The following is a 25,508-nucleotide window of genomic DNA, read 5'->3' on the forward strand; positions in this document are numbered from 1 at the left end:
CTTGATTAAGGTGTGACCCTACATGATCATATGTTATTAGCAATATTATTTAATAATGATTCTTGAGCGTATAGGTTCAACAATCTCCCACTTGCACAAGACTCATTATAGACTGACATAGACAGTAGCTGACGTCTAGCAACGGGCTACTACCTCTAACAACATATGAAGGTGTGTCATCATCAATATCCAATTTCAGGAGCTCACCAGCTATAATTGAAGTATAAGGTAAGTGTATCAATATTCTCTTTACTACAGACATCATGTTGGATATGAGACATGGAACGTGATCATCCTCATTTTCCATCCAACTTATAAGAAAGGCGACTTAGATATCTAACTCTCAACACATAAGAGGAACAAATCCCATCTTGACAACATACATACTCTCATATAGTTCATTCTCTACCCAACGGAGGCTTTTATAACTACACAGTTACGAACAACGTTTAACCATGTCAAAGTATAACAATCTTCATACTTGAGTTCTCTAATATGCATCTTAGGTCGAAAGACACAAATATATTTACCTGTGATCAAGATTCACTTATGATATCGATCTATGAAGTCACTCTTGATGTGGGTCATTTCCAATAGTTGTTCTCAAACAAGTACATATGAATTTGGATGCGACACTTTGCTATTTCACCTCTTAAACTGTTGGATTAGGTGTCTAAGCTCATAACTACAATTGGTATGTACTTGAATTGATAGCAGCACAGTCCTTTTGGGTTGCCCTCAAACCTAGCAACCAGACAAAGAAATTATGAAATGAGAGATATTAATTTATTATAAGATTCATAAATTAATATAAATGAATTTATTAATATGTTAAAAGATTCATATATTAATTAGAAATCATTATGTTTAATTAATAGTTAGCCAGAAATTAATCAGAATTAATTTTGGGGTTAAAAGTATTAATTGTAAGGTGTAGGGACTAGTTTGCAATTATCTAATAGTTGAGTGGAAGGCTCTAGAACCCCCCCCCCTGGAAGAGGGTGGACGAAATCTATAGGGGAAACCCTAATGATTTCGTCCATAGGGGCTTGGATAAGGCCCTTGGGTTTGCTTAGGCCCTAAGCAAAGGATAACTAGGGTTTCCCCAAAACCCTAGATCCCTCAGCTATATAAGGAGCCTCCTGGTTCACATTTTGGTCACACTTTCTTTTGAAGAAACCCTAAGGCCAAGATTTTGCATACTCCCTCTCCCCTCTCTCTTCTACTTTCCTTCTTGCTAGTTTGGGTGTGATTCCATTAGAGGCATTACACTTGTGGTGCTAAGCCTCCAAGAAGATCAAGATCAAGATCAAGGGAATTATCAATTGTTTGCTATAACAATTGAAAGGTATGTTAATCTTAAACTCTAGTTTGTTAATTTTGAAATTAGCCTCTCTCCTCTAGGGTTCTTGTTTTGCAATTCAAAGTTGTATGTGCAATAGTTAAAACATAGATCCAAAGTAGGTTGCATGTCAACTTAGGAATTGTTTTCTAGTTTATTTGTTTTACCTAAAACCCATCAGTGGTATCAGAGCCATTGTTTGTTTTAAATTAAATTGCTATAATTGTAGAATTGCAAATTAGGGTTTATAGCCATTAAACCCTAAAGGCCATTTTCCGATTTTTAGGGTTGTGGATCAAAGGGTTTTTTGAAAACCCTAGCCTCCAAAGAACCCTAATCGAAATTAGGGTTAGGGTTTTGAAAACCCTAGCCTCCTCTCTTGTAAATTTCGAAATTGCTAGATTTTTTAGGGTTTCTTGTTTTGGATAATTGTTACTTGATTAGATTAATTGGATAATTATCCTTTACCCTATTTTTCCGAAATTTAGAGGGATAAGGATTAGGATTAAATTAATGTATTAATTTAATTAGATAATCCTTACAAGATTTAATAAATTAATTAAAACTTAATTAATAGATAAATAACAAATCTAATTAATTGGTTTATTTAAATTTAAAATTTAATAGTTTAAATTTCGAAAATTTATATAAGCCCTTGGAGTTTTAAAATGTTTTAAAACACACCTTATATATATATATATATATATATATATATATATATATATTATAATTAAAAGTTAAATATTATATATGTATAAGAATATGGTCAGTCAAATCGCTAGTATGCCTCATTCACGAAGCTAGTCTATAAGGAGGTATAAGGAAACTGCCTATAAAATGGTAGTTGAATGGGTGTCAACTCTCACCCACCACTTCCTTGATTAGTGGAGGGTCGTTAGCAGAATGGATTTGATAGGACAACTACTTCTCATTAAAAGTATAATGCTATTAAAGAAAGTACTAGAACATTATTTTTCAAAATCCCAACTCTAGTTACTTTAGGAAAAATGTGAAAAGTATGTTAATCCATGAAATTGCACATTATGCTTTATTGGTCGTTAGTGGAGCGTGTGTGGTTAACCGACACACTAAAAGGCACTAATAAAAAGTAGTAATGGGTATCATATAATTATCATTTTGATGGAGCGTGTGTGCTTTACCGGCACATCAATAGTTAATGATAAAGACAATAAGGTTACCAAGCACATTTGCATGGTTATTCACATCTAGTTTGTGATCCTCGGTATCCCAGTCACGAATTGTAGAGCATAATCCGAGATTAAAACATGCCATTAAATAGTTTTAATGTATCTCCAAAGAATTAGGAATGACACTTCGTTTATTTTATCTAATGGTGGAATTGGTGAATCGTCATTAACCTACCTTTATGAGATCTGAACTTGGATCTCGACATCCCATTTCTAAGTTGTAAATCATCATAGTTGGGTCCTAACCTTGATATGATATATTTGGGTTATTATATTGAGGTGTCTTGAAATCTACCTAAAACTATCTTTCTTTTCAGATGTCTACTCCTGGAAACACTTCTGCTTCATCATCCTTCAGCCACAACTTCTCTCTACTAAACATTTTCTCCAAAGTCGTTATGTATGTCCTTGAAAAGGAGCTCAAAGAACTTGATGAGTCCAAAGCCACTCCCGAAGAGTATGCTGCCTACAAGAAACACTATGATGATGCTACCAAAGTGGCATGCATCATGGTTGCAACCATGTCCCCAGAATTGCAAAGGTAGTATAAGGACTACTGACCTTTTGAGATGAACAAGGACCTTATGGAAAAGTACCATAAGCGAGCTCGTCAAGAAAAGTTTGAGGTAGTCAAGTCACTCATGGCTTGCAAGATGAAAGAAGGGGAATCAGTTGTGTCTCATGTGCAAAGAATGCAACACTACATAGATCGTTTGGTCAAGCTCAACATTCACTTTGATGAGGAATTGGCCATTGACATGGTCTTGAACTCATTGCCTGATTGTTATGGTAAGTTTATTTTAACTTACGATTTGAACAACACTGAGCAGACATTGGCTCAATTGCACAACTTGTTGCAGACAGCTGAGACACGAATGAAGGGTAAAAGTACACCCTCCACACCTGCAAGGGCCCCTGTCTTGGCCATTGGACAGGGAAAGGGGAAGAGGAGGAAAGGTCCTCCCAAGAAAAACTGGAAAAACAAGGCTCAAGTTGTGTCATCTAGTAATGGCCCAAAGGCTAAGCCCAATGGTTCCACTCCCCATGTTTCTGATCCAAAAGAGGACGTTTGCTTTTACTGCAATCAAAAGGGGCATTGAAAGAGATCTTGCTCACGATATCTGTAGGACATCAAAGATGGCAAAGTGAAGCCATCTTCGGAAGGTATTTACACTATTTCTTCTAATAACTCATTATCTCCTCGTTCATGGGTCCTTGATATAGGATGTGGTTTTCACATATGTTCTGATTTGCAGGGGCTAAGGGAAAGTGAGGAGATAGAGCGAGGTAGGATAAACTTGATCATGGGAAACAAGAAGTCATCACCAGTAACCAAGATCAGAGTTTATCAACTTTTGCTTAGTAATGATGTTAGATTAGACTTAATAAATTGTTGCTATTCATCTGAGATGACGAGAAACATTATTTCATTCCATGCATTGCTCAAACAAGGTTTTAAATATTATTTTAATGATTTGAATGGTTCAATTTCTATTTATAAGAATGGTGTTTTTATTTTTGAAGCTTTACCTTTTGATGGCGTGTATGAAACAGTGACTTGTGTTGATAGCTTAGAAAATAGTGTACTTAATATTGACTTGTCTAATAGTGTAGACAAGGCATGCTTGTGGCATTGTCGTCTTGGACACATTAACAAGAAACGCATAGCCCAACTCCAAAAGGATGGAGTGTTGGAATCATTTGACCTAAAATCAGATGATATGTATGAGTCTTTTCTTTTGGGAAAGATGACAAAATCACCATTCACAGGGTCTTGTGAAAGAGGTGAAGGTCTGTTGGATCTCATACACACAGATGTGTGTGGGCCCTTCAGATCAACCACAAGGGATGCTAATCGATTCTATGTGACTTTCACTGACGATTATAGCAGATATGGTTACATCTACTTGATCAAAAATAAGTCAGAAACCTTTGAAAAGTTCAAAGAGTTTAAGCATGAAGTCGAAAATCAATTGGGCAGAAAGATAAAGATACTTAGATCCGATAGAGGCGGGGAGTATCTTAGCATCGAGTTCAACGACTATCTGAAAGAGTGTGGGATAGTCTCACAATTGACTCCTCCTAGGACACCACAGTTATATGGTGTAGCTGAGAGGTGTAATCGAACCTTTTTAGACATGGTTCGTTCTATGATGAGTCGTGCCTCGCTTCCTATTCACTTCTGGGGGTGTGCCTTAGAGACAGCCGCCCACAACCTCAATCTTGTCCCTACAAAGAAGGTTGCCAAAACACCTCACGAAATGTGGACAGGGAAAGTTCCCTCGTTAACACAGATTAAAGTCTAGGGTTGTGAAGCTTTCGTAAGACGAGAGACTCACGACAAGCTAGCAGCTAGAAACGAGAAATGTGTTTTGATTGTTTACCCAAAGCAGTCTTTTGGATATTTGTTCTACAGAACTAGTGAAAACGTGGTGTTTGTAGCTCGAAGAGGAGTCTTTCTGGAAAGAGAGCTCATATTCAAAGAGGGCAGTAGGAGAACCATTGACCTTGAAGAGATTAAGGAGTCAACCAATGAAGGAACCTTAGATGACACTAGCACTCAACCAGAGGAAACAGTTCCCGTTGAACCGGTTGATAAATCATTACCTCTTCGTAGATCCACTAGGGTGAGTGTGCCACCTGAGTTGTATGGTTTTCATATTACTTCAGATGGTGACACATTCATAAGTGACAGAACACTGGTGAACTTAGATGAACCAGTCACGTATAAGGAAGCAATGGCAGGCCCAGAGGCTTCTAAGTGGAAAGAGACAATGGACAGCGAGATTAAGTCCATGTATGACAACCAAGTTTGGAATTTGGTTGATAGTGCACCAGGTCGGAAGACAGTTGGGTGCAAATGGATCTTCAAGAAGAAGACAGACATGGATGGGAATGTACACACATTCAAGGCTCGACTGGTTGCAAAAGGTTTCACTCAAACCCAGGGGTTGACTATGATGAGACTTTTTTGCCAGTAGCTAAGGTTAAATCTATTAGGATATTGCTCGCCATAACTGCCTTTCATGACTATGAAATCTGGAAGATGTGTGTCAAGACTGCCTTCCTTTACGGGAAGTTGGTTGAGGATGTTTAAATGAGTCAGCCAGAGGGTTTTGTTGATGCAAAGTTTCCCAATAGAGTATGTAAGCTTGAGAAATCCATTTATGGATTGAAACAAGCATCTCGCAACTGGAATCTTTGCTTCCATGAGAAAGTCAAAGAGTTTGGTTTCTCTAGAAGTGAAGATGAGTTTTGTGCGTATATCAAGGCTAGTGGGAGTATAGTAACTTTTCTGGTGTTATATGTCGATGACATATTACTCATTGGTAACGACGTTCCAGCCTTGAATGAAGTTAAGTCTTGGCTTGGAAAGTGTTTTTCCATGAAAGACCTTGGAGAAGCCGCCTATATTCTTGGGATTAGAATACTGAGAGATAGAAAGAAGAGACTAATTGGACTTAGTCAGATGACATGCTTGGATAAGGTACTAAAGAGGTTTAGTATGGAAAATTCCAATAAGGGAGAGCTACCTATCCAGAGAAATACCAAATTGAGTAAGACTCAATGCCCGAGTAGAGATGAGGAAATAGATGACATGAGTCGTGTACCTTATGCTTCCGCTGTCAGATCAATCATGTATGCTATGACATGTACTCACCTTGATGTGGCCTTTGCTTTGAGCACGGTCAGTCACTATCAGGGAAACCCAAGTAGAGCTCATTGGATAGCCATAAAGAATATATTCAACTATTTGCAAAGGACGAAGGACTGGGTCATTGTGCTTGGTGGCAATGATACTTTAAGAGTAGATGGTTACAGTGATGCCATCTTTCAAACGGATAGAGATAACTTCCGTTCTCAGTCGGGCTGGGTATTTTTACTGAATGGAGGAGCAGTTACTTGGAAGAGTTCCAAGCAAGATATGGTGGCTGATTCTACTTGTGAATCAGAGTACATAGCAGCAAGTGAAGCATCAAAAGAAGCAGCTTGGTTGAGGAAATTCATCGGGGATCTCGGAGTTGTTCCAACCATCCAGGAGCCTATGGTACTGTTCTGCGATAATGAAGGAGCGGTTGCCTTGACAAAGGAACCGAGAGATCATGGTAAAACCAGACATATCGACAGAAAGTACCATTTCATCAGACATAGAGTACAAGAAGGCCATCTTATAGTGAAGAGGGTAGCATCTGAAGATAACCCAGCAGATCCCCTCACAAAGGGTCTGAGTAGGGCTAAGCACATTCAGCATGCCCGGAGCATAGGACTGAAAGATGATATTAGTTTTAGTAGTTAGATTAGTTTTGAAACTTGTAACAAAATAAATGTAATTGACTTTTGGTGATTAAATAATAAAGTATCATTTATAAGTTTGGGTTCTACCTTTGTCAATAGTTTATTATCGTGTCTCATTTTTGCATGTTTTACTTCCCGAATAATTTGATTATTTAAACTCCACAGTCACTCGTACTTTTGGAAGTAAGTAGTGAATCAAGACTGTCATGAACTGGATTGTAGATTATCTAAGGATAGACATGGCAATAGATTTGCTGCAATGTTCATGAGTACTCAGAAATTGAGATTTGAGTATTGGATAAACCCTCGCTCAGAGTATTACTTCATGGAATTCATCACGAGTAATACTGAGACGATAATATCTTATAATCTTGAAACGAATATATATGAGTTGTAATTTACAAGTCGGCCGTGCATTGGTGATACGAAAACGCATCAGTAACTTGGTGTTATAAAATGTATTGTCATGTATAATTTGATGAGTAAAAGATACAAGCATATGAGTCAACGTTTATTCGTTCCTTTTGCCCTAACCGGAAAAGCGATATCTGTGGGCCCCTCGATGATTTGGTGTTGACTTATGTGTTGGGCCCAGCCAGGACTAAATTGATGTGTTCAATGAGAAGTCCTACATCATCACAAATCAGGAATCGGGAAACATAGATTCTGGACAAAGAGGTTGATTGCATTCCATGTCTTTTGTCTAGGGATATCTAGCAGAACGAAGGATTATATGATCACTTATCTTAGGACACGTAACTGACCGGGTCAGAGTTCGAAAACAGCTTTTTGGAAGCTACAATTTGCTGGTCAAATTTAGAAGGCATACTAGCAATTATAGTTACAGACTTATCCAAGTGGGAGACTGTTGGATTAGGTGTCTAAGCCCATAACTATAATTGGTATGTACTTGAATTGATAGCAGCACAGTCCTTTTGGGTTGCCCTCAAACCTAGCAACCAGACAAGGAAATTATGAAATGAGAGATATTAATTTATTATAAGCTTAATAAATTAATATAAATGAATTTGACCAGCAAATTGTATTAATTGTAAGGTGCAGGGGCTAGTTTGCAATTATCTAATAGTTGATTGGAAGGCTCTAGAACCCCCTGGAAGAGGGTAGACGAAATCTATAGGGGAAACCCTAATGATTTCGTCCATAGGGGCTTGGATAAGGCCCTTGGGTTTGCTTAGGCCCTAAGCAAAGGATAACTAGGGTTTCCCCTAAACCCTAGATCCCTTAGCTATATAAGGAGCCTCCCGGTTCACATTTTGGTCACACTTTCTTTTGAAGAAACCCTAAGGCCGAGATTTTGCATACTCCCTCTCCCCTCTCTCTTCTACTTTCCTTCTTGCTAGTTTGGGTGTGATTCTATTAGAGGCATTACACTTGTGGTGCTAAGCTTCCAAGAAGATCAAGATCAAGATCAAGGGAATTATCAATTGTTTGCTATAACAATTGAAAGGTATGTTAATCGTAAACCCTAGTTTGTTAATTTCGAAATTAGCCTCTCTCCTCTAGGGTTCTTGTTTTGCAATTCAAATTTGTATGTTCAATAGTTAAAACATAGATCCAAAGTAGGTTGCATGTGAACTTAGGAATCATTTTCTAGTTTATTTGTTTTACCTAAAACTCGTCATAAACACCCAAGCCAATTCATATTAGTCTTAATTCACAGTTTCTCCCGCAACATTGACTGACTATGGACAAATTTTGAATAATTACATTACTCAAGGATTAAATAACAAGCTAATATATAACACAATAATATTCAACACAAAAGAGATATCTCATATTTAGAGGAGATTACATATCATTTTTACATAGTTCTGAATATCGAGATATTAGTCAAGTACAGATTTAAATCCAATCACTACCTAATCGTAGACCGATTCCTTTTGCATGACTCTTAAACTTGCTTTGAGGTAGAGACTTTGAGGTAGAGCCTTTGAGGTAGAGCCGTTCTTCAACTCCTGCAAAGACCCAGTAACATATCTTTAGTTCTTCTTAAGTACTTAAGTATGTTCTTAACAGCCACCCAATGTTTTTCGCTAGGATTAGCTTGACACCTACTAGTAATACTAATAGCATAAGCTACATACGAACTTCCACATGTCATAACATACATAATTGAACCAACTGTTGAAGCATACAGTATGTGTTTCATTCTTTGATCTCATCTTCAGTACTTGGGCTGTCAGCCTTAGGAAGAATGGTACCGAGCAGTATGGGTACAATTACTTGTCTCGAGTTATCCATTGAAAAACGTTTTAAGACTTTGTCAATGGATGTACTCTGACTCAAACCATTGAGTCTTTGGGATCTATCTCGATAGAGCAGCATCCCCTAAATCTTTCATTTGAAAGGACTTACTAAGGTAGGCCTTAATCTCCTTCAATGTTGGGATATCTTTCCCGATCAGTAATATGTCATCAACATATAGAATTAGAAAAACAATGTGGCTCTCACTTGCTTTGATGTGTACACATGGTTCATCGGGACTTTATAAGAAACCAAACTTTTTGATGTTTTCGTCAAAACGATGATAACAGACCCTAGATGCTTGTTTCAATCCATAAATGGACTTCTTTAGTTTACACACCTTCTTTAGGTTATCCGATTTGACAAAACCTCCAGGTCGTTCCATATAAACATCTTCCTCAAGATATCCGTTAAGGAAAGAGGTTTTAACATCCATTTGCCATATCTCATAGTCACAAATCATAATATATAGCTATGGCCATGATAATCCTAATAGATTTAATCTTAGCAACTAGAGAGAAAGTATCTTCATAGTCAACACCTTGAATTTGAGTATATCCTTTCGCGACAAGTCGTGCTTTGTAAGTTTGTACATTTCTGTCCATGTCGATCTACTTCTTGAAGATCCACTTGCTTCCAACAGCCCTACTGTTAGGAGGTAAGTCGACCAAGTCCCATACTTGATTGTCATTCATGGACTGAATTTCAGTTCTCTTGGCTTCAAACCAGTTTTCAGACTCTAGGTCGGAAGTAGCAACCTTATAATTGATGGGGTCACATTGATCCATCAAGAAGACTTCCTATTTAGGAATGACAAATCCAAATTTGTCAGGTTCTTGACGAGTTCTACTGGAGCGTCGTACAGTTGATGTGGTTTCCAGCATCTGAATGATAGTTTTTGGTTCAACAATGCTTTATTGATTATCATTCTCAACTAAAGGTTGTGTCTCTTGACTTTTTTTTTTGTGGTCAAGGGGCTCCCACTTACTTTATGCGAGATAAATTCAGTTTCAAGAAACACTACTTTACAGGCTATGAACACCCGGTTTTCTTCTTTCTGGAAGAAGTAGTAACCCATGGTTTCTTTTCTGTATCCCATAAAGATACACTTTTGAGATCGGGGGTCAAGCTTGTTAGAAGTTTCTCTTTTAACATATGCTTCACAACCCAATATCTTTAAGTAAGACATTAATGGAACCTTTCCATGCCATAAATCGTAGGGAGTCTTACTAACCTTTTTAGTTGGGACCATGTTTACAATTCGAGAAGCAGTTTCAAGGGCATAACCCCAAAGTGAATGAGGAAGGGAAATATGACTCATCATCTATCGCACCATATCAAGTAGAGTACAATTTCTTCTTTCTGAGACACCATTATGCTAAGGTGTTCCCAGTGGAGTGAGTTGTGACACTATGCCACAATTCTTCAGATGTTCATCAATCCCATAGCTCAGATAATCACCACTATGATCTGATCGTATGGTTTTAATCTTTTTACCATGTTGATTATGTACTTCATTTTTGAAAACCTTTAAGGCATCGAATGCTTCATATTTTTGTTTCATGAGATAAACATATCCAAAACTACTGTAATCATCAGTAAATGTAATGAAGTATCCTTCACCACTTCTGGTCATTACTCTAAAAGATCCACATACATCAGTATATATGAGTATATATCCGAAGCTATTTCACCAACACCAGTAAAAGGAGCTTTGGTTATGCTGTCACATAGACATGATTCACATACATCAAAAGACTCTGAGCCTGTTGACTCTAAGATCCTATCCTTTTGGAGCTTAGCAATGTGAGTTTTACTTATGTGCCCAAGTCGACAATGCCATAAATAAGTTTTATTTGAGTCTAACTTTATTTTCTTATTTAAGTTGAACATTGAATTATCCTTTTTGTATAAACCATTTAAATCGATTTCATATATTCCATTTTTGGAACTAGTCTCAAAATAGAACACATTATCTTTAAACACAAAAATGTTTTCAGAATCAAAGTCAAACTAATAACGAAAACCATGTCTATAAAAGCAAGAAGTAAGGATAATATTCCTAGTTATACTAGGTACATAACAACAACTATTAAAAATAAGATTAAGCCCATTTGGAAGCAAAATATGATATTTCCCTATGGCTTTGACAGCTACTCAAGTGCCATTGCTAACATGAAGTTCCGAATCGCCATCTCTTAGTTCTCTAACATTCTTTAGTCCCTGCAAATCATTGCATATGTTAGTACCACTTCCAGTATCGAATACCCAAGAATTTGTATAGAATCCTTGTAATTCAAATCACATATATACCTAAGGTGACAACCTGGTTGACCTTGATCTTCTTAGGTTCCTTTAGGTATTTGGGACATTTGCACTTCTGGTGTCCCTTTTCATTGCAGTGAAAGCAATCAGAGTTAGCAGCAGGCTTAGGTTTAGGAGTTGGGTTAGTAGAAGGAGGCTTCCCTTTACCCTTACCCTTGCCCTTGCCTTTCTTGGCAGCTTTGCCTTTCCCCTTACCGGTATTATTACCGTTTTTCTTCTTGGAGATTTGACCCTCACGGATCATCAACACTTGATTGTTCCCAGATTTCTTGATGCTTGCCTCAACATTTTTGAGCGTTTTATGAAGCTCGTTGATTCTCCTCTCCCAGTCATTCACTGTGAAGTTCATCACAAATTGGTTGAATGACTTAGGCCATGAGGCTAGGATCACATTGGTCGCTAGCTCATCCCCAAATAGGAATCTGAGGCGGGAAAGTTGCTTAACATAAGCTTTCATTTTGAGTACATGTGCACTCACAGAAGATCCCTCAACCATCTTGCAACCAATGAAAGCATTCTAGGTCTCAAACCTCTCTTGCTTAGCCTAAAATTGAAACATGAATCTTAGTTGTTCAATCATTTCAAATGCTTCATGGAACTCAAAATTTTTCTGAAGTTCAGGAGTCATAGTTGCAAGCATGATGCAAGCCATTTCGGTCGAATCATTAACATGTTTCAGCCGAGCATCTTTCGATGCTTTGGTAGCATTAGTTGGGAGCTCTTATGGGATAGGTTCATCAAGGACATAGTCCTCTTTCTCATCCTTGAGGACAATTATTAGTTGTCTGAACCAATCAAGAAAGTTGGGTCCACTTAGTTTTTCTTTCTTGAGGATGGATCGGATGGTGAGTGATGACGTGGTTACAGTTAGGGTAGTCATCTACAAAATAATAAGATTCATTTTAATATCTTTGATATAAATTCTTTTAAAACTTAATTACCCTTAAAATTAAATTTTGAAAAGTTAAGATCCACATCACCCAAAATAACTTAAGGAGGTGACCCACAACTCAAGTGATTTTGTTTATCGGTAGGTTACGATAACCAATTACAACTCTTATGTAATTCTTACATGTATGGGATCCAAAAACATTACTTTGTTTTTAAATGGCATGTTCATCCCATTTATGCCTCAAAACTCTTATGCTTAGGTGACCTTTATCACATAAGAAATTGATCAAATCATCCATTTAAAAAACATGTGAGTTATATTTCACAAATGGTTAGCTGACCTTTATCCCATAAGCAAATAAAAAACACCTTCACTATTTTTGACAACTCAAATGAATAAGGTGACCCTAAAATCCATATGAATTGCACAAAAATCCCAAGTGATATTTAAGTGGATTGCATGGCTTTGAAGTTTTGTACATAAGGTTTTTTTTTTATCAATGTTTTGTTATTGTAGCATTTTAAAACATTTTGTATCATGAATATTTCATGGTACATTTAAAGTCTTCCAAAAATCATAAAGTTGAATTTATTTTATATACAATTTTATCGGTTAAAATTTATATTCAATTTTAATTCGACGTTATACGGATTGGAAACAGTTTTTAACTTTGTTAATAAAACAACATTTTATTATTGAGTTATGGAATTTAGATTAAGTTTTAAAAATATTTTAAACTTTTTTATATCCTTACAAGTTTGGCTACTTTAGAGTTTTAAAAAAATATATTCAATAACTCTTTTTAACAAGAAACTCAATTAAAACATCTTATGTTGAAACTTTTATATTAATCTCTAAACCGCAAGTTTGATGTTACTTTTTTCAAAATGTTTTAGCATGGCAAACATATTTTCATACATACAACAATTTACGACAATCAAAATAACCATCACATGCATGAATTTTAAAGTGTATAAACAAAGCCATTTTTCTACTAATATTTATTGTGAGCCATCACAACACATATTAAGTCATTTCCTAAAGGACTTAGCGGGACACTTCAAGGTCTTTAAAAAAGGCTCCATGTCTTCATATCTTCATAAGATCTTCAAGCTCCATCTTGTTACATTTTTATAAAATACAACTAGTCTAAAACTAATTTATTACATATAAAAATAAACACATGAAATAATACCTATTTATCTATTACATCATCATATGAATAAATAGTAACCAAAAATGTCTTAATGGCTTGTTTATACACAACAACCATATCAAACATACCAGCAAACAACTCTTTGTTTTTTCTATGACAACCTTTATATAACCAAAATGCACAAAAAAGGGTTATATAATAATAAACACTTTTAAAAACAAGTTGCCAAAGAAAACAAATATGGATATTTCTTTAGCCAAAAGGAATCCATGCTTGTTTTCCAAAAACTAAAGATTATCATACCATGAAAAATCATTCTAACATTTAATAGATGGCTCTTATACGACTGAAGGGTTTTGTTGTATAAATATATAGTTTTTCACATAAAACTGGTAACAGAAGGTTTAAAATTTCTTATAAATTCGAGTATGACAACAAAACAAACCATCAAGGATCCTTTTAAAGAGGTTAGAATGATGTTACAACAACCATAGGGTGTTTAGAAACAATAGCCTTTAATGCCTTTGGACTCTCTTGTATTTTAGGTGTTGAAGTAGATGGCAAGAACAATAAGCTTGATCTTCTCTATAACTAATCCACCAACAAGAATAAGGTACTCAAAATGCTAGTTTTCCTCCTGTATGGCTTTTTTCTTTAAGCCTTAAGTGCTTAAACAATTAAGCACTAGAAGGAAGACACAAAGTAAGCACTAAAAGCTACAACACCAACTTCAAAAGTGGAGAGAGGCTCTCCCTTAGGTGCTCTCGACTTTAGAGAGAAATAGAGAGGAGAAGGACCAAAAGAACTTGTTTCATTTAATGCACAAGAGGCCTCTTTTATACACCCATGAAAGTAAATTCAAACCATTAAAATACTCCAAAGTATTTTAAAGCATAAACTGAAAGGGGGACAAAGTATGGACACCAACTTGGGAAGAAAACACAAGCAATCTCCCATACACTAGGCCATTTTGGCCATGATGACTTGGAAAAGACAAAACTTGTCTCAAACTTTATGAACCATGGTAGAGGAAGTATTTAACTTAATCATGGTTAACCAAAGGGTGCAAAACTTTGTACATGACTTGTTATATGATAGCATATCATATAATAGCTAGGTTCTAGTTTCTTTTATTATTATTTTCATAAAACAATAATTATTCTCTAATTAAATATAAGAATTGAATTTATTTATAAATATCAAATATATAATAACTATTCAATAAGTATCAACTTGATTAAGGTGTGACCCTATAGAATCATAAGTTATTAGCAATGTTATTCAATAACGATTCTTGAGCATATAGGTTCAACATTCTCCATAATGAAATGCTTCAGTATTTTATCCAAATATCTACTTTTACTAAGACGAATAAGACAATTCTTTCTATACCAATAAAACCTTATTCCTAGAATATAGGTCGTTCCCCTAGATCATTAATAGAGAAACACTTTCCGATCCAAGACTTAACTTCCTACAAAGTTAGAATTTTATTTCCTATAAGGAGTATGTCATCAACATACAAGACTATGAAGGTCACTATACTCCTACTAGCTTGGACATATACACGGGACTCATCTTCACTTCTAGAGAATCTAAATTCTTTGAATTTCTCGTGGAAGCAAGGATTCCAGCTGTGAGATGCTTTTTTCAAACCATAAATGGATTTTTTAAGCCTACATACCCTATCAGGAAACTTGGCATGTACAAAACCCTTTGGCTGACTCAAGTAGACATCCTCAGATATCCCTTTAAGGAAAGTGGTTTTAACATCCATCTGCCATATTTCATAATCATGAAATGCAGCTACGTCAATCATGATTCTAATAGAATTTAGCTTAGCTACTGACGAGAATGTATTATCATAGTCAATCCCTTGTGTTTGAGTAAATCCATTCACAACGAGCCTAGCTTTATTGATGTATACTTTCACATCTATGTTGGTCTTCTTGTTAAAGATCCATTTGCACCCAATTGTCTTTCGACCAAGAATATGATCAACCAGGTCCCATACTTTTTTTATCATAAATTGATTGAAACTCACTCGCTATTGCTTCCTTCTATTTAGCAGCCTCGGGGTCTGCCATCGCTTCCTTATAGTTAGTTGGATCGTCCAAATTTAACAATGTTTTATCACTGGTAAACGTGTCACCATCCTATGTAATATGGAAGCCATAGAATGTAGGTGGCATGCTAACCCTACAGGATTGGAGAAGGGGTAATGAGTGGTCAATTCGATCAAACGGAATTTCCTCCTTAGGTTGAGTGTTAGTGTTCTATGAGTATCCTTTATTGGATGACTCTTTAATTTCTTCAAGATCAATATCACTCCTGCTGTCCTCTTTGAATATAAGCTCCCTCTCATGAAAGACTCCCTTTCGAGCTACGAAGACCACATTCTCACTAGGTTTGTAGAACAAGTATCTAAAGGACTTATGTGGGTAGCCAAGGAAATAACACTTCTTGGCTCTAGGTTAATGTTTCTGTGAGTCTTTCTTCTTACGAGTACTTCACAACCCTTGACCTTGATATGTGCAAGCAAGGGAACTTTCCTTATCCACATCTCATGAGGTGTTCTAGAAACCTTCTTTTTCGTCTCTAAGGCATACCCCTAGAAATGAGTAAGAAAAGAAGCTCGAGTTATCATGGAATGAACCATATCTAGTAAGGTTGGATTATATATTTCAGCCACACCATTAAGTTGTGGTGTTCTGTGAGAAGTTAATTGTGAAACATTTACACATTCCTTAAGATAAACGTGGAACTCGATACTAAGATACTCACCTCTTCTATCAGATCTGAGCATCTTTATCTTCATACCCTATTGATTCTCGACCTCATGCTTAAACTCTTTGAACTTTTCAAAAGGTTTCCGATTTATGTTTGATTAAGTAGATATAACCATATCTGCGATAATCATCTGTAAACGTCACATAATATCAATTAACATCTTTTGTTGTTGATCTGAATGGGCCACACACATCCATATGGATGAGGTCCAACAATCCAGTGAAATGTGATTTTGTCATATTACCCAGTAAAAAAGATTCACATTCATTGTCTTTCCAAGATCAAATGATTCCAACACTCCATCCTTTTGGAGTTGGGCACTGTGTTTCGTGTTTATGTGCCCAAGACAGCAATGCAACAAGAATACCTTAACAATACCATTAGACGAATCAATATGAAATACATTATTGCTTAAGTTATCAACACAACTCACAGTTTCATACACTCAATTACAAGGTAAAGCTTTAAATATAAAAACACCATTTTTGAAAGCAAAAATTAAACCAATATCATTATCAAAATAATATTGGATTGGGAAGGAGCCTTCCTATTTTTCTTGGACCCAATGCTAGATCCTCCAACATGGGCCTTCCCTTTCATATTGTATTGGGAGGGAGCCTTCCGCTTTTTCCCTTTCCTATATCCAATGGCCAGGACAGGAGCACTCATTGCAGACGGAGCATGATTTTTCTTCATCCTTGACTTAGTAGTTTGCAACAAGTTATGGAGTTGGGTAAATTTCGTCACTATGTTGTTTATTTGGTAAGTTAGAACAAACTTATCATAAATAGGAGGCAAAGAGTTAAGAACCATGTCAATGGAGAACTCCTCGTCAAACGATACATTGAGCCTTGGTGTAACACTCGGTTTCGAATCACTTCATTATTCGGGGTTATGGATGATCATCAGTTATCACAAGCCTTAGGGCCTTGGGGAACAAAGGATTTGGCCCTTTTTGGATGTGGGTATTATAGATTATATGATCCAAGAGTTACATGGTGTTGCGGAGCCCAAGGGTATATTCGTAATTTAGATGATCCGGGTATTCGGTTTGTGTTTTGGAGCCTAGGGGAATTTTGGAAAAGTATCATCTTGGGCCTTTATGGAAATTGGATTTTTGTTTGGGAAATTTTAAATCTAATATGAGTTGATAAAGCGTAGAGCATCCCGTAACCTCGGGGATATAAGGATCGTTGGAATCGGGCTTATAACGAAGGAGTTATGGCCTTCGGAAGATTTCAAGGTTGAAGGAGAAACCCTAGTATGCGGGTGGCACATAGGTAGTACGCGGGGCGTACTGGTGCGAAGGCATGTACGCTGGGCATAAGAAGGCAAAGGATCAGGATCTTGAGAGGAGTATGCTAAGCATACAAGGAGTACGCGGGGCGTACTCTAGATTCATGAAAACCCTATTCTAGGGCTTTAGACCATATTTAAGCTCATTTTCTCTTCGCCAAACCTTAATACCTTCAGCCTCCACCCATTTCTAACCCTAGAATCAAACCCTAAGTGCAATTTGTTGATTTTGAGCTTGATATGTGCTTGATGGGTGTCTTGAGAAGGAGAAGAAGAAGAGAATCATTTGGAGTTGTGGCATAAGCTTCTAGATCCAGGAGTATCCTTCCATTTGCAATATTCCAAAGGTAAAAATTTGTGACGTTGATGATCTTTATGTTTGGATCCATTTTATGGTATTCTTTGGCATTGTTAAGTCCTTTGATGAAAAGGTGAGATTTTGATCTACTCTAGAAGTAGTGGAGGTTAGGTCTAAGCTCCACCAAGGTCCCTTGTTCATAAAAATGGAAACTTTATGAAAGGTATTGATTCATGCATGATTAAGCACTTATTCTGTTCCTTCTTCAAGTGTTGAGTGCCATTAAGTCATATTTGTGAGTAAAGTTGGAAACCTTACTTGTTTAGACTTCGGCTAGGGACCAGATCTATGTGTTGGACATCTTGACTAAACCCATTAGGAGAAAAGTATGGGTTTTTAGACTCCTGACTAGTATGTTGGGCGTATAAGGAAGTATGCATCAGGTTGTTGTACGCTGCGCTTTAAGGTCGAGTACATGGGGCGTACGTCTTTAGTACGATGGGCACACTCCCTAAAGGGAATTTTGGGCTTTTGAGGTTTGGGCCATAGTTGAATTTTCATAGTTTCTGCCTTGTTGGGCTATTAGATTCATTTTGGGCTTCGTGTCAGGCTTCCTTTTTTGGTTGGGCTTTAGGGTAAGGCCCATGTAAGGGGGTTTGGACTCAATTTGGAAAATTGGGCCATAATTGGCCCTTGATTGGTTATTTGGCTTTTGGACCTTTTAGGTTTTGAGTTGGGCCTTGGTATTAGACCAAGCTAGGTTAGGGGTAAAATGGTCATTTTACCACGAGTATGGATTTATGGTTATGGTTTGGAACCCAATTGATAATTCGAAGCTGTTTTGATATTGACAGTTCGGGGAATCTTTCAACCAACAGCCAAGGATCGTCTGTGTGTTTTAGCAGGGCGAGGTGAGTTGTCCTCACTGTACTTGCGGGTCAAAGGCACCAATGTCGGCCCAATGGATTGATATCCTTTTATGCAACCGAATGGTTTACTGGACCCATAATATGTTGGCATTCCAACCTAATGGTTAAGAGCCTTGGTATTCCAACTTGATGGTTGACTGGACCCATAGTAAGTTGGTTTTCTGACCCGACAGTTGAGAGACCGGGGTATTCCAACCCGATGGTTGACTGGACCCATAGTATGTTGGCATTCCAACCCGATGGTTGAGGGAAGTGGGGTATTCCAACCAGATGGTTGATTGGACCCATAGTATGCTGTTTTTTGTATAAGTTATTTGTTGTATGGTGGTACTTTGGGGCAAATTCACTAAGCTTTGTGCTTACAGTTTTTGGTTAACGATTTCAGGTGTTTTAGGATTCATGGCAAGGCGAAGGCGTGACTGTACACATCCTGATTTTATTTCATTGATCATGGGAGGCACTGATTTTCAAATAATGTTTTGAGTACACAATTTTTGGAAACATTTTATTAGTAAAATGATCATTTTGAAAAGTTTAAAATTGTTGAAATTTTTAGGATGTTACTGATGGGTTTGGGGCACTATAACATCCCTATGGTTCACATACAACCCTCATACTTTGGATCTAACTTTTCTCAAGTTATACATGCAATTTCATTTTATCCAAACCATGTACCCTAGCTAGCATGCAATTGGAGATATACAACATAAAAACTAGTTAGATGAATACCTCTTTGTTGTAGCTTGTAATCCTTGGCCTTTAAAGAGCTTAGTACCTCAAGTGCGATACCTCTAATGTGTCACAAAACACCAAAAGAAAGAGGAAGCTTATTAGAGAGAGGTTAGGAGGTACCAAAATCTGCTAGGGTTTCTTCTTAGAACACTTGGGCCGATTTTAGGAAGCTAGGGATTAAATCTATAGTGTGGAATCTTTAGGTTTTCATAAATAAAACCCTAAAACCTTTGGTATTCCAATGATCCATATGATAGGCCCTTTGGACTAACTCTTCATGGACTTTCACATAGATTTAGCCCATCCCTAATTGTAACGCCCGTGTTTCTAGGCTAGGCATTAATGATGGTGTAATAGTCTAGGTTAACCTTTGTAACCCGCCTTGAAATAATAATGTATTATTTGAGTATTATGTGTTTTGTGCTTAATTGTGTGACTTAAATGAATTAAGGATAAAAATAAGCATCAAAATGAAATGTTAAATAAACCTGATATCTATGAAGGATGTGGTAGTGGTCGTGACGAGGTTGCCGAATATATAAAGAATGCTGAAATCCGAGTTATAACGAATAAGTTATGACTTGTCGAAGTTTTGCGACAGAACCGACACGTCGCTGAATGACGTAAAATGTGAATTTAAGATAGAGCGATATCTAGCCTTAGTGATCAAAACAAAACTCATAGAATATCTTAAATCGAGAGCGTACATAAAAAGAACGTCTAAATCTGACTTCGTATGAGGAAGTTATGGTTTTTCGAATTTTTGACTTAGGAGTATGCAGCCTAAAGTTCTAATTTGAGATCGAGTGATATTTAGCCGAAATAATCTAAACGAGAATCGAAGATCTCATCGATAGTAGTCCAACGGTAAAAATATAGACGAAAATGGATGTAAGATAAAGAAGATATGAATTTCTAACAGAGTTTTCCTGTCCTGGCCTACTAAAAAATAATATAATAAAAATAAATTAAAAATTAGCCGACGGATCCTAAATGAGAGTTGTAGAGCGTAATCTCACCTACACGTGGATATACCAACTGTTACATTGCGAGTTTTGATATATATGAAAATACATTTCTTTAAGAAATGCTTTGATAAACTTTATTTTATCATGTATTGTTTTGGGGATAAATTCCGCAACTCTTTTAAATCAATGGATTTACTTTGAAATTATTTTAAAAGGATAAATGAAACCGGTCTTTTCTAGCCCTGATTTTGGGGATGTCACACTAATCAACATGGATTATTAGCCCAAACTATAAATATTACTGATTTACCTAATCAATCCCTATAAATTTAATCAGTCTCTTTTGATCACTAAATTAATTCCAAATTAATTCTTGACCAATACTAATTAAATATTATGATTTCTCAATTAATATATTATTCCTATAATATATTAATAAATCACAAATAACCTCCTTCTCAAATGTCTATCCTATCAAATTGCTCTGGTGAATGCAACCTAAAAGGACCATGCTACTATCAGGTCGAGTACATACCAGTTATAGCAAATGACCTTTATGACAACTGACTATAATTGAACATATCAACTAAGTCCAGGCTTGGACAAGCACTTAGGGGTGTCATCAGTAGATCATCGAGGGGTTCACAAATATCGCTTTTATCCCTCTTAGGGTAAAAGGAACGGATAAACTTCTACTCATATGCTTGCTCAATTTACTCATCAAATCACACACAACAATATATTTTATAACACCAAGTTATTGGTGCATTTACGTATCATCAATGTGCAACTGACTTGTAAACTACATCTCATATGTCTCTATTTCAAGAATATAAGATATTATCGTCTCACAATCACTCATGATAAAATCCATGAAGTGATTTAGATGAGCGTGGGTTTAATCCAATACTCAAATCTTGTTACAGGAGTACTCATGAACACTGCAACAAACTTGTGCTATGTTTAAGAGACAATCTACAGTTGGATTCATGACAGTCTTACCTCATTACTTACTTCCAAAGTATGATTGACTGTGGATGTTTGAATAATATTATTTTTCGGGAAGTCAAAACATGCAAAGTGAAACACAAGAATAATCTAATCTAATATGGTCTCAAAACTATTGAATATAAATAAAACAGTTATTATTTAATCACCATATTGATTAAACATTATTCATGGTATAATGTTTCGACTAATCAACTTAATACTTGAATTAAAACAAAAGTTATCCCATGTTCCAAACATGCACACTATGTTTGCCTATGGTCCTTACATTGTGAAATAGATCAATTAAACACATTTCCAATGATGCTCATTTCACAATTCCCTAATCCTTATTATAAGTGTAAGAATACCAAATTCCTACCACTACTAGAATGTTTTAGAGTCTAAACTTATATGAAATGATCCCTTTTGTAATGTCAATGCACCAAAGTCACAGAGACTTTGTCAATGATATTACAAAAAATTCCTCTAGAGACTTGTAACAGAAAAATTCCATGGAAATGAAGTCTCATATTCAAAGTACATTCCTCTGAACATCCTTCTTGCATAAAAGTTTCTAACCTACACATAGATTCTTAACATCCAACTCCCATTATGGAAACATTTCCATATTTACCATATGACAACTCATATTTAATAGAATCCTATCTATTCATAATAATGTCAGTATTAGGCCTAGCAATGGAGCGGGTTTTGACCCTGATCCGATCAAAACCCTTAACAATTATACGGGTTTGGAGCATAGTTTTTGATCTGTTTACTCAGTATGATCCATTCATTTACTATACTTCCAAATAACCAAAACTGATCAATCCTTAGCGAACCTTAGATTGTCCTTGACGGTTGTTTAATTACTTTAGTCATATTCGGTTCTATTCCTTTTCCCTCTTAATGTCATGTGCATTTGGAATAGACAGAATGGTTGAATATCACAAGGTATGTAATGGATCCTATACCCGAAGCATATGGAATATGATTCATAATGTTTTGCATAAAGACATGATACTTGACCAGTCCTTTGCTATAGTATTGCCATATATAGAATTTCTTATTTTGAAATATTTCAACCTGTTAATCATATATGCTCAAGACTAAGTCTGATTAATACTTCAATATATAACTTTTAGATTCGAAATAAAGTATAAGAATCATCTCCCATAAATTTTACTATAGCGAAACAACTTTTCAAACTCTACAACTTGCCAAATTAAAACTTTGTTTCCATTAATTAGTATTGCTAACTCGCAACACATAACGTAATAATTCTGCTCCCACTAGCATGATAATTACATTCTTTCCAGCATAACACTTATGCTCCCACAAGCTTTGACATGTACCCAAAATTTAGTTGGACTTATAGAAATCAATACTTATTGACTTTCTTTCCAAAGTTCAAATTTATGAGACGAGAGGCTTCGATAAGCCTTTATCTAAGATCATACACCTTCTATTAGAAAGATCATATGTGTGTCTGAACCATTTCAAAACTTATAGCGATAAGTCCCGAATGTTCAAACTAATTTGCCATTTCTCACAATTCGAACTATGAATAGGGATGCCGTAATCATACTCAAATTTGAGAACACAATCACAACTGCTAATACCTTAAAATCCACTTAGTGAAAGCGTTTCCTCACAATCATATTCATAAAGAGGAGGGAAACCTTATGTCACTTAGATTTTATGGTGTATGTGCTCCTATCCATGTGAATTTTTCATAACCATAATCACAAGACAAGGTTTGTGACAAATCCGAACTCATATGGACTGAACTTGTTCAATCTTAATTTCTTGTCATTTGATAGCACAAGGGCCTACCATTGCTTCCAAGTTATTGAGCAGATCACCCACATAGATCAATGTACTTTCATTGATCAAGGTGCTTTGCCTTATGTAATCAAATGAGGACTCATAGAACTCACATGCATAGTCGACTTAACTGGAATAGCACAGAAACAAGAATATGTCTACACGTTGGGTTATAAACCTCAAGTCGTGTGCTAGCGATTAACAATAGGTTTACTTTTGATTAGTTCTTGAAACTTTTCAAGATCTTTAAGACTCCCTCTGACCTCGTGACATATAAGATTCTCTTGTCAAGTAACATTCCTTGACAAACAAATATTCAAGAGTTAGTGTGGGTTCTAATCAAAACACTACACATAATTGGGCTTAGTTGGTCTTTGTCTTATTCAAGACATGACAACTTACCAATTTCAATTGTGCAAGAGTAAGAAGCATTTCTACTCCACATTTGATGAGTGTTATAAACCTTCACAATCCTGGAATGTGACTCTTAGACTTGTTTTTGGAACGAAGTATGATTCATCCTTTTGATTTTAACAATTCCTGATACCTTTCCTTAGTCATATAAATGCACTAAGGTATCCTTAGAGGATCAATTGTGACATGGTTCTATAATCATTAGGATGATCATAAAACACGATACTAAAGTACTCTCCTTTACTTTCAGATTGGAGAAATTTTTATCTTTCTGCCTAATTGATTCTGCTTATTCATTCTGCTAATACTTTGAAACTTTTCAAGGTATTAGAATTATACTTAAACTTGTAAGCATAACCATATTTACTGGTCCATTAGTAAATCATGACGAATAGCCTTTATCATTCTTTGTCGTTGATCTGACATGTACACATCAAAGTGTACTAGATCCTTTAGTCATTCACTTGACTCACATACATATACGGACAAGGAATTAGTCTCAATTTTCCCAAGTACCAAGATTTTCATACATCATATAATTCAAATAACATGATTCAAGTTTCTATCCAACTAAAACTTGGGCGATAAGAATCTTTCCTTACATAGAAAATTACAACACCACCACAATCGATATAACTAAGAATCAAACATTTTCAGCATTGCCATTAATAGAAACATAACAATTTTCACAAATTCCATTGCAAGGAAATATAAGATAAGAAAAAATAAAAATTTTTCTTTTTATTTATAAAATGCGGAAAACTTCTCCTTACAATGTAGATACATATGAAAACTATGTTTCTAAATATTCCTAAGCAATTTATCATAACTCCTAATCAGTAGCTCAAAAATCTAATCATCAAACCATGCGATCGAAATCCACTTCTTCATGATCAGACTCAGCATGCTTTAAGCTTCCTTCTTTCTCTTTGATTCTACAAAACATCATCATGTAATAAGAATCACTAAATGGGAACTTAATAGAGTTTGATAATGGACTACCTGGAGTAGAGTCATACATTTTGGCTTTACCATCCTTGCGATCTTTAAGGTAGATATGACAGCTTCACATCCAATGCCCCTTCTCTTGAAAATGGAAACAAACAAACTCTTTTGGATTGGCACACAGGACAATCTCAGACTTAGTCTTTCTCTTTACCATTTGGTTAAATGGCTTGACCTTCGCCAATCCCTTTCCATTGGGAAGAGAAAACTTTCCAGGACTTCTAATGTTGCCATTGTCAATGTCCAGGGAAGTTTGAGAGATTGATCTTTTAATCAAATTTGCTTGACCAGTGCGCCAAATCATTGCTGATTCAGCAGCAATTAGTAAATAGCTAGGATCGATAACGGTCACGTTGTGATCTGTCATATAGTAGTCTTTAACAAACTGACCATACGACTCAGGAAGTGATTGAAGAACAAAGTCAACAACCAACTTCCTCGGGAAACCAACACCCAACATTCCCATCCTGTCAATATGCAACTTCATCTCAAAGACGTGAGCACATACAGACTTTCCATCTTCGTGTTTCCTTGCCAATAGGGCCTGAGTGACCTTGAACTTTTCAAATCGAAGGACACGTGGGTTTGGGAGAATAATTGGAGGAGGTGGAGGAAGTGAAGTATGATTTTCAATTCCACCAATGCACGAAAAAGAGATTGATCTTTCACCTTGATCGCCATGTGGAATATCATCTTCATGAGGAAAGCTTTTTCCAAATGGATAAGGAAGACCATAGTTGTCAAAACTAGACATCTACAAGGGGAGAAATTCAAG

Source organism: Lactuca sativa, chromosome 7 (assembly GCF_002870075.4).
Source record: "Lactuca sativa cultivar Salinas chromosome 7, Lsat_Salinas_v11, whole genome shotgun sequence".
In the NCBI taxonomy this organism is placed as follows: Eukaryota; Viridiplantae; Streptophyta; class Magnoliopsida; order Asterales; family Asteraceae; genus Lactuca; species Lactuca sativa.